Consider the following 9966-nt stretch of genomic DNA (forward strand, 5'->3'; position numbering starts at 1 on the left):
GTGAATCTTGAGAGCCTGAACCGGGGTTGGCAAACAATGGGCTGGGAGCCAAATACAATCTGCCACCAGTTTTTATGACCCACAAGTTAAGAATGCTTTTTCCATGTTTTAATGGTTGAAGAAAAAAGAATAATAATATTTTGTGACGTGAAAATTATATAGGGAAGTGGATTTGGCCCAACGGATAGGGTGTCCACCTACCACATGGGAGGTCCAGGTTTCAAACTCAGCTGACCTGTGTGGAACTGGCCCATGTGCAGTGCTGATAGCAAAGAATGCCGTGCCACGCAGGGGTGTCCCCTGCGTAAGGGAGCCCCGCACGCAAGGAGGGCACCCTGCAAAGAGAGCTGCCCCGTGCAAAAAAAGCGCAGCCCGCCCAGGAGTGGCTCCGCACACATGGAGTGCTGATGCAGCAAGATGACACAACAAAAAGAGACACAGATTCCAGGTGCTGCTGACAGAGAATACAAGTGGACACAGAGGAACACACAGTGAATGGCAAATGGACACAGAGAGCAGACAATTGGGGGGAGGGAAGGGATCGGGAAAGAAATGAATAAAATAAATCTTAAAAAAAAATTATATAAAGCTCAAATTCCAGGGTCCATAAATAAGATGGTATTGGAACATACCCACTCATTCACTTGTATGGCTGCTTTCCTGCTACAATGGAAGAGCTGAGTCATTGTGGCAGATACCGTGTGGCTCACGCAGCCAAAAAATGTTTACTACGTGACCCTTTACAGGAAAAGTTTGCCAAGCCCTGGTCTAGACAATACTTCATATGTTGATGTGCTCTTAGACAATGTGTTTTCTTTATCATAATAAATAACCCTTATAATATGGTGTTGACAAGGTTTATGGATAGAAAGGCTAAATAGGAAATACCGAAACGTTGGCGAAAGATGCTTTTCCTGGTACTGGATTGAGGATCAAAGACAAGGGTGAGAGCCTGAGCTGGGACACTAGTGGGGTATTCTTGGTCAGCGCTTTCAACTTCCCTTAGCTTCAGTGTCTCCACCTGTAAAACAGGAACTACAGGCTAGTTCTCAGCTGTCTGCCCAGATACAGGCAAACTGATTTTTAAAAATGGAAATACTAAATTGTACACATTAAGTGGTCAAAATGGGAAATTTCATGTTGTATATATGTTAACACAATAGAACTTTAAAAAAAAAATCAGAGAAACAGATGTGACTCAGAAACTGCACTCCTGCTACCTCATGGGAGGTTGCTGGTTCAGATCCTGGTGTCTCCTAAAGAAGACAGTGAGTTGGCATGATGGGCAGGTGCAGCAAGCTGACACAACAAGAGACACAAGAAGGGAAAACATAGTGAGAGTGATTAGGCACCTCCCTCCCATATCAGAGGTCCCAGGTTCAGCCTCCTAAAGAAACAAGGAAGATGAACAGACGCAGCTAGTGAAAAGCAACACGGAAAGCGGATGTGGAGCAACTGGTAGAGCATCCACCTACCATACAGGAGGCCCAGGGTTCAAACCCAGAGCCTCCTGGCCCATGTGGTGAGCTGGCCCACATGCAGTGCTGCCGTGTGCAAGGAGTGTCATACCACACGGGGGGCCCCACATGCAAGGAGTGTGCCCCACAGGGAGAGCTGCCCTGCACGAAAAAAGCGCAGCCCGCCCAGGAGTGGCGCTGCACACACGGAGAGCTGACGCAGCAAAATGATGCAACAACAAAAAAAGACACAGATTCCCAGTGCCGCCGAGAATGCAAGCAGACACAGAAGAACACAGCAAATGGACACAAGAGAGCAGACAATTGCCAGGGTGGGGGGTGGGTTGGAGGAATGGGAGAGAAATAAATAAAAGAAATCTTAAAAAAAAAGAAAAAGGAAAACAGCTAAGGGGTGGGGAGAAATAAACAAAATATATCTTTAAAAAAATCCATCATAGAAGTGTACAATACAAAGAATAACCCTAATGTAAACTAAGACTGTAGTTAATAATATAAATTTAATAATATCAGTTATCATGGGCGACAAATGTATCACACTGACGCAAAGTGTTAATATATTAATGTATTAGTCAGGGTTCTCTGAGGAAACAACTGATGGGATATCTATCTATGTAAATATATGTAAATACTATAAGATTTATTATAGGAATTGGCTCATGCATCTGTGGGGATTGGCAAGTCTGCACAGGGCAGGGCACAAACTGGGACATGAAGGTTTCAGTGAGTTCTCCAGGAGAACAGCTGGGGACAGTGACCTGGCTGTCTGAAGTAGAGCTGGAAGTTCTACTTTCTTCTGACAGCTGAAATCATCGGTGCTCCCTTTAAGGTCTTCATCGGATGGGATGAGACGCCTCTCGTTGCTGAAGGCAATCTCCGTTGTTTATTGTAGATGTAATCAGCCACAGATGCAATCAACTGACTAACGAGCTAAATCCACAAAATATCCTCACCATAACAATCAGGCCAGTGTTTGCTTGACCAAACAACTGGACACCATAACCTAGAAAAGTTGACACAGAAACTACACCACCAGTTAATAATAGGAGAAACAGAGTGTGTGTGTTGGGGAGGGGGTAGGGTTATATGGGAACTCTGTACTTTCTGCACGATTTTTCTGTAAACCTACAACTGCTCTAAAAATTCAAATAATAATAATAATAAACAGAAATACTTCTGTACTAGTTGGTAAATAGCTGTTACCCAGAGGGGACCCCCCAGGAACTCTGATCCTTACCCAAAGACCCCTTTCCCACCACCTCCCCAAATCCAACAACTAAAGGATTTACATTGAGTTCTAGTGGACCCTCCAAGGTCCTGCGCCCTCAGCCCCCAAGGGTGCAATTAAAATGGAAAAGCAAATTGAGTGATGGGAAGGGGGGCAAGAGCATGAATATTCATAGCCTTGTGGCCAACTAGACTTTGGGGCACACAGCAGGAACCTCAGAGGAACAGCTTACTAGCCTGGTGGTCTGGTAGACAGGGGGATGCTGACAGAACCCTCTCATCCTGCTTCTCCAGACAACTCCAGGCTAATGTGTCTTCTAGAATGTGCCCGTCTCCACCATAAGGATTCTCCTGGGAACCAGAGTGAAAGAGGGCCCGGTGGTCTTCACCAGCACGGAGAAGGGCAAGTCACCAGAGACAAACCAGGCACGTCCCCGAGCAGATCACGCATTCCTGGCCAAGGCCAACTGGGTACCCCAGCAGCCCCTCTGTCTGCAATTCACACCTGCCCAGGGAAGACGGTCCTCCTCCCTGGCCCCAGGCTCAGGAACTCAATTCCTATATGTTTGCATGCAAATAACCCCCTTTCCTCTGCCAGGTGCCCTAGCAACTAAGTTTTTTCAGGACCTGACATGAACTACTCTCATGCTGTCGCAGCTCTCCCAGGTAGAAGGGGCCCTGCGCTTGGAGGCAGGAGGTTGGGGTTCATAGCCAGGTCCTGGCACTTCAGCTGGTTAATTCAGCTGTCAGTAAACTAGGGCTAATGCGTACTGCCACCATATGGGTCTGTTTTAAGGATTAAATGGAAAAGCAGGCAAAAGATCCTGCAAACATAGAGCCTTCTGTTGTTGTTTGTCTCTCACATCTTCTTTCTTATTCGGTGCATTTGGCTCTTTTGGCAGCCGGGAGAGATGACTGGGTCCTTTACTGAAAGAAGAGGAAGGGAAGGGGTTCCCATCTCTCACCCCCTTCTAAAAGATGCTGCAAACTCAAAGCTCGGCTCAAGGCTTGGTGGAGGACAATGTGCAAGCTATTAGGTCAGAGGAACATCAGCTGGTTTTGTTTATCCGGCAATACTCCAAGGATGATTTTTTTATAACCGACTTTTATTTATTGAGGAAAGTTCTTATTGTTACCACCTCGCTCCCTGGGCCAGGCCCTGAGCAGACTGCCTATTCTGACTGCACAGATGTGGAAACCAGGGCACGGAGAAGATAAGTGATTTGTCTGCTGGGACCCAAAACAAGAGGTTCAGGCCGTGGTTTGAAACAACCCCTCTCTCTTTCTAACAGGCAGGGTTGAGGAACCTAGAGCGACGCGCACAAAGCCGTCTGAACGGTGTCTCCCTGAGTGAAGTCCTGGATACAGCTCCTGCCGTGCACACAATGGGTTCTGTGCTTCTGTATTGTTACCATCACCCAAATTGAAACATGGGAGAGTTCCGTTATCCCAGCGAGTTCCTTCCTGCAAGAGCAATCACTGTGCTGATATCTGTCGCACTAGGTTAGTTTTGCCCACGCTTGATGGTCATATAAATGGGGATATGCAGTAAGTACTCCTCCGTGTAGCTGTGCACGTCAGTAGTTCATTCCTCTTAATTGCCCAGTCATGTTCCATTGCAGACTACACCTCAATTTGCTTACCCATTCTTCTAACGATGGACATCTTGGTTTGTGTCCAGTTTGGGGCTATTATGAAGAAAGCCACTATGAAGAATATGGTGTAAGTTTTTTTGAGATCACATTCTTTCATTTCTCCTGGGTAAATACCTAGAAAGCAGGATGGCTGGACAATAGGGCGGGTATCTGTTAAACCCCATAATGGGAAGAGGACTTGGCCCAATGGATAGGGCACCCGCCTACCACATGGGAGGTCCGCGGTTCAAACCCCGGGCCTCCTTGACCTGTGTGGAGCTGGCCCATGCACAGTGCTAATGCACGCAAGGAGTGCCCTGCCACGCAGGGGTGTCCCCATGTAGGGGAGCCCCACGCACAAGGAGTGTGCCCCCTAAGGAGAGCCGCCCAGTGCGAAAGAATGTGCAGCCTGCCCAGAAATGGCGCAGCACACACAGAGAGCTGACACAACATGACACAACAAAAAGAAACACAGATTCCCGGTGCTGCTGGTAAGGATAGAAGCAGTCACAGAAGAACACACAGCAAATGGACGCAGAGAGCAGACAACTTGGGGGGGGATGGGAATAAATAAAAAATAAATCTAAACTTCATAAGAAACTCTCCAGCAGTTTTCCAAAGTGATTTTATAATCGCTTCCTAAAGGGGTAAAAACCCTTTTGAAAAACCATTTGGCAATTTCTTAGAAAATGCTTGATCAGAGCTCTGCATATTATAGAAACCAGTGGAAATGGGCAACCCCTTCCCCGTGTCCTCTTTTAGTAAAAGGCCTCCCACCAGCAGCAGGCAAGGGCTCTAGCTGCTCCATATTCTCGCCAACACTTGGTATTGTCGGTCTTTTAATTCTAGCTATTCTAGCAGGTGTGAGGAGGAACAAAGATAATCCCTACTGTTGTAGAATTTGAGAGAGATTCAATGATTTGCGTATAGAAAGGCCAGGACTCAAGAATGATTTTGAGAAGGAAAAATGGTTTATTGATGGACTGGCGGACTCAGGAGAGTTCTGCTTCAATCCTGAGCCTGGAACAAGATTTTCAAGGGCCTTTTATACAGGGTGGAAAGGCAAATGGTGCTTTTATCAAAGAAAACTACTTTCTTTGTTAGTTAAGTCTTTGCCTGAGTACCAGGTAGGTTTTGAATTAACATATCCCCCACATCTCAGGTGAGCTTGAATTAGCATCTTGCCCACATCCTGTCTGGATGCAACCTTGAATACACATTTAGTCTTTCATCCTTTCTGAACATTCAAAGCCCATAGGGCCTATATCACTTAACTGGATTCCTAGAGACTAGGCACACTTGGATACAAAATTAGATGATTTTGAATTTATGCACAGGCTATATTATATTTCCCATCCGAGGCCAAGTCAAAGTCCCCTTAAGTTTCGGCATCACCACCAGCAGAGTCTCCCTGGCCTGACTGGTGTGTATATAGAGTTTGCATTGCTCAATGGCCTCCCGGGACTGGAGTCATTGCCATCGTCACCAAGGGCAGGACTGCAGCCTTTCACCGTCCCACACGCACAAGTCGGGACAGACAGCTTACATTATCTGTGAAGAGACAAAGAGCCTCCCACCCATAGCCCACATCCCCACCACGACCACCGCCTTCCAACCCTTCTGTCTTCGGCTCTGGGCTCCGGCAGGGGTTTCCGTGGCCACCAGCCGCTTCCCAGCCAGCTGTCTCAGAACTTCTCTCTCTTCGCTTCCTGGGCCCCCATCTCCAGCCTGGGCCTCTCCGAATCATCTCAAGTTCTGCTCTGAGATGCCACTGGCTTGTGCACAAACCTTTACTTCCTTCACCTACAGAAATAAGATCTAAAATCCTTCGCTGGACTTACAAGAACCCCGGCGGCCTGGTCTGTGCCTGCCCTTCCGACCTCACCTTCCTCAGCCTCCCTACAACGCCCTGCTCCAGACACGCCTGCTGCTCGGTCCCTTGGCACCCTGATCCCTTTTGGAGGGTGAGGGAGGGGGGAATTATGACCCTGAGGGCACTGCCCCCTCCAGAGTCGCAGCCCCTGCCAACACCGCTACAAATCGGGCTCGCAACCATTGTGAGTTAAACGAGGTGGGGTATCAGCCACAGGACAATCACTGCCCCCCACCCCTCTGCCCTCCCATCTCCTAGCCCTGCCGCTGATCTGCCAGATCCATCCTGAGGTAGGAATTAGGAAGGGACACTCCCTAACTGTGCGCTTTTATTTTCAGCACACCGCCACCCTTTTCCAGGCTGCCCGCCCTGGCCCCTTCCGAAGGCCGGCACTGGCCGAGGTCTGTGTCTGGAAGCTGTGGGCAGCGCAGATAAGGCGTGCCTGGGTGAAGAGGGACTGTTTTGGCTGCTGGAAAGCAGAGCCCCGGGACCTCCTCGGTTGTCTAGCCATTGGAACAATGGGATTCCGCCCTCTGGGGACCTGCTCCGGGCTGTCCCAGGGGCCTAACTCGCAGCTGTTATCACTGGACGCGAGCCAGACTGCCAGGCATGCTGCTCACGTCCCGCTGTCCTGCTGTCCGCATGCCTGGCTGTGCGGCAGGACTGGCCAGGAGCCCCAGCTCCACCCCACTGCCTACCCTGCCTATCCTGGCTGCACAGATGTAGAAACTGAGGCACAGAGAAACTGAGTGACTCAGGTGCCAGAACTCACAACGCAAGGCTCAGGCTGTGGTTTTGAAACGGCTCCCCCTTCTCTTTCTAAGAGGAAAGTTTGACAAACCTAGCACAGACACACACGAAGCCTTCTGAGCGGCGTTTCCCAGAAGAGTGGGCTCCTACAAACACGATTCCTGCCGTGTGCCCACCGGAAAAAAGAGGGGCGGGGGGCGGTTCTAGGGTCAAATTTGGAAATCATTGAATACAAATTTAATCTAAATTTAATCTGAGAAGACCTGCAGTCAAGAAAACATTTTAACCCATGATTTCTCATATTTAATTTTGACTTGATGGTTTTGGAAAGAGGTCTTCGTTTGTCATTTCTTTGTACAAATATTTACATGCCCAGCACCGGGAGCCAGGGGGGAACAGGGAAGACACAGTCCCTGCCCTCCTGGCACTCACAGCTCGATGGAGAAGGAATAAAAACCAACATTTATTGATGTGAAAAGCTGTCTTTCCCTGTAAACATGTAAGAATTTCTGAGGCAGGGAGAGGGCCTGGGGCAAGAGATCAGCTAAGAATTTGCAGGTGTTTATCAGAACCAGATAATGGTCAGAAGCCACTGGAAGTGGGATGAGGAAGTGGGGTGAGGAATCGTGGGGGAGAGGGACTTATCAGGGAGTGAGAGAGGCCAGAGGGAGTGGGACAGGCTGAGAGGGCAGGCGGGATGGCAGCCCTCGGGAGGCACAGGGGCCACAGGCCTGGCCAGCTCCACATCCCTAGGCTGTATCCAAATCATGCTGAAGGCAGGAAAAGGGCAGGACGAATGGGGCCTTGGCAGGGGCCAGCCACCTCTCAGCAGCAGGCCCCTGGGGGACGCTGTGTGAGGTCCCTAATCCTCCCTGGTGGAGATGGGCATGTTCTACTCTTTTTTTTTTTTACCTTCTCCAGGAGACAGCCCTTCCCTCCAAAACGGTGATTTGAGTGAAAAAAGGGACATAGGAGAAAGGAAAGAGCCCTAGAGCAGACCACCTACCTGGGACCTCCCAGCTCCCCGCATCCCTGCCCCACCCCATGTGGAGCTCCACGGAATCAGGGGTGCTGTTATTTAAATGCCCTCCTTCCTCCCAGGAGAGTGACCCTCCTGAGGCCACCCTCCCAAACTCCATCCCCCCTGCCCCAGCTCCCAGCGAGACGAGCTTGCCCCAGTTTCCCAGGACTGGCCAGGCTGCAGCGCCAAAAGTGCCACGTCCCAGGAACCCTGCCAGTTCTGGGGGCCACTCCAGCTTTGGGGTTTTTCCAAGGGCTCCTCTCAGCACCCAGGGGCTCTTAGCGCCTCACGCTGGACTCATCTGCAAGGACTTTGCTCCAGGGACCCCCTCACCATTCCAGAGGGAGCTGCTGGGGGAGGTGATCCCAAACCCACCAGCCACATGGGACTTTGTCATCCTGGCCTGGGAAAAGGAGGGGGCCACTTTTACCAGGGACCGTGAGGAAAGCGAGGAACAAGCTAATGGCAAAGCCAGATTAAATCCCAGGCCTGGCCAACTCCAGAGCCCATTCTCTGAAAAGGCAGCCTCGGTGCAAAATGCCCACCCACTCAGGATGGGTGAGTGGCAGAGCTGCAAATAGATTTTTAAAAAGCTCTCCAGGTGGTTCTGACACATCCTCCACCCCCATCACCCCCCTGAGAGCCACTTGCTCTTAAAAACCGGGGGATAGGGAAAAAGAGATGGGCTTGAGCTTTTGCAAATGCACTTAAACGTCTAGATCTATAAATCTCTCGGGAGCATTCCCGCAGCTGCCTTGGGGTCAGAACTGCTCCCTTGTACACCTCTCCCAGGAGGGATTAGACTGGGAAGGTGGCATATTTCAAAGGCAGCTGTTCACGGCCCCTTCAGAAACACGGAGCCGTATAACGGGAGCTTTCCTCTGGGCGTTGCTTGCGGTGCACGCCAAGGCCGCCAAGGGATCCCGTGAGCCTGCACAAGTCAGCGCCAAGGGCTTGGTCTCCCCAACAGAAGAGTCTGTTTCTCACTCTCCTTATGAATGCATCTATGCTCGGCTTACTTTGAAATTTTTAGGGGCTCTTGGAACACAGGCGCCTCTAGGAAAGGCTTAGGGCATTGCTAAACTTCCCCCCAGAATATCTCTTGTGCCCAGTTGTGAAAATAAACATACCTCTGGTCCTATCTATAAGTCCAGGGAAGTATTTCCTTAATATCTCTTAATCTCTCTTAGTTAATAGAACATGAAGAAATCTCTGGTATTTTCTATAATTCAAGGAAGTATTTCCTCGGGCTCTTACTAGGAGAAAAAGGAGGCAGTTTTCGCTCACTTGCCATTGCCTTTTTGGGTTTTCCACAGGAACCCTTACCCGGCCATGAATTCCCATTGGTCTCCTGAGCCAGCTTTGTTCTCTGAGCCCCAGCCTTCCTGTTCAGCTTTCACTTGCATTTATTGAGTACCTACTATACCCAGAGTACTGGCTAAGGGCCTTCCCACACGGATGTGCTCCCTGAGGTCCCTCCGTGCCAATATCTTATTTATGTCTGAATCCCCCAGACTGGTCTTAGTGCCTGCACTCAAAACGGGTTTTATTATTGTAGTTAGCATTAAGTCACTTAGCTTTCATTAAGCACCCTGAAATGAGAGTCTTTCCACTTAACAGGGAAGGCTCAGAGGGTTCACTGACTTTCGCAGCCAGAAAGTGACACTGCAGGTTGTCCCTGCCCTGAGCCCAGGGCTCCTCCCGGGCGACTCCAGTTTTCTCAGGTGAACGACTTTCCTCATAGGCTAAACACATACAAACCCCAGTCAGTGCCAGATGGACGCATGAAGAGATGGGGTGACCTCTGAGTGACAGCTAGCTTGGAGTGGGTCAGCCACTCAAAAGAGGGGGGTCACCTTCGCTCCGTGCTGTCCAGTCAGGTTTCCTAGAGGAAGAGGCCCTTGAACTTGGTCCTAAAGGGCGGCGGAGGTCTCCGGGCATCTGGGGCAGTGGGAGGCAGCTGGCCTCTCCCAGCCTGACTGGCAG

Source organism: Dasypus novemcinctus, chromosome 1 (genome assembly GCF_030445035.2).
Source record: "Dasypus novemcinctus isolate mDasNov1 chromosome 1, mDasNov1.1.hap2, whole genome shotgun sequence".
NCBI lineage: Eukaryota > Metazoa > Chordata > Mammalia > Cingulata > Dasypodidae > Dasypus > Dasypus novemcinctus.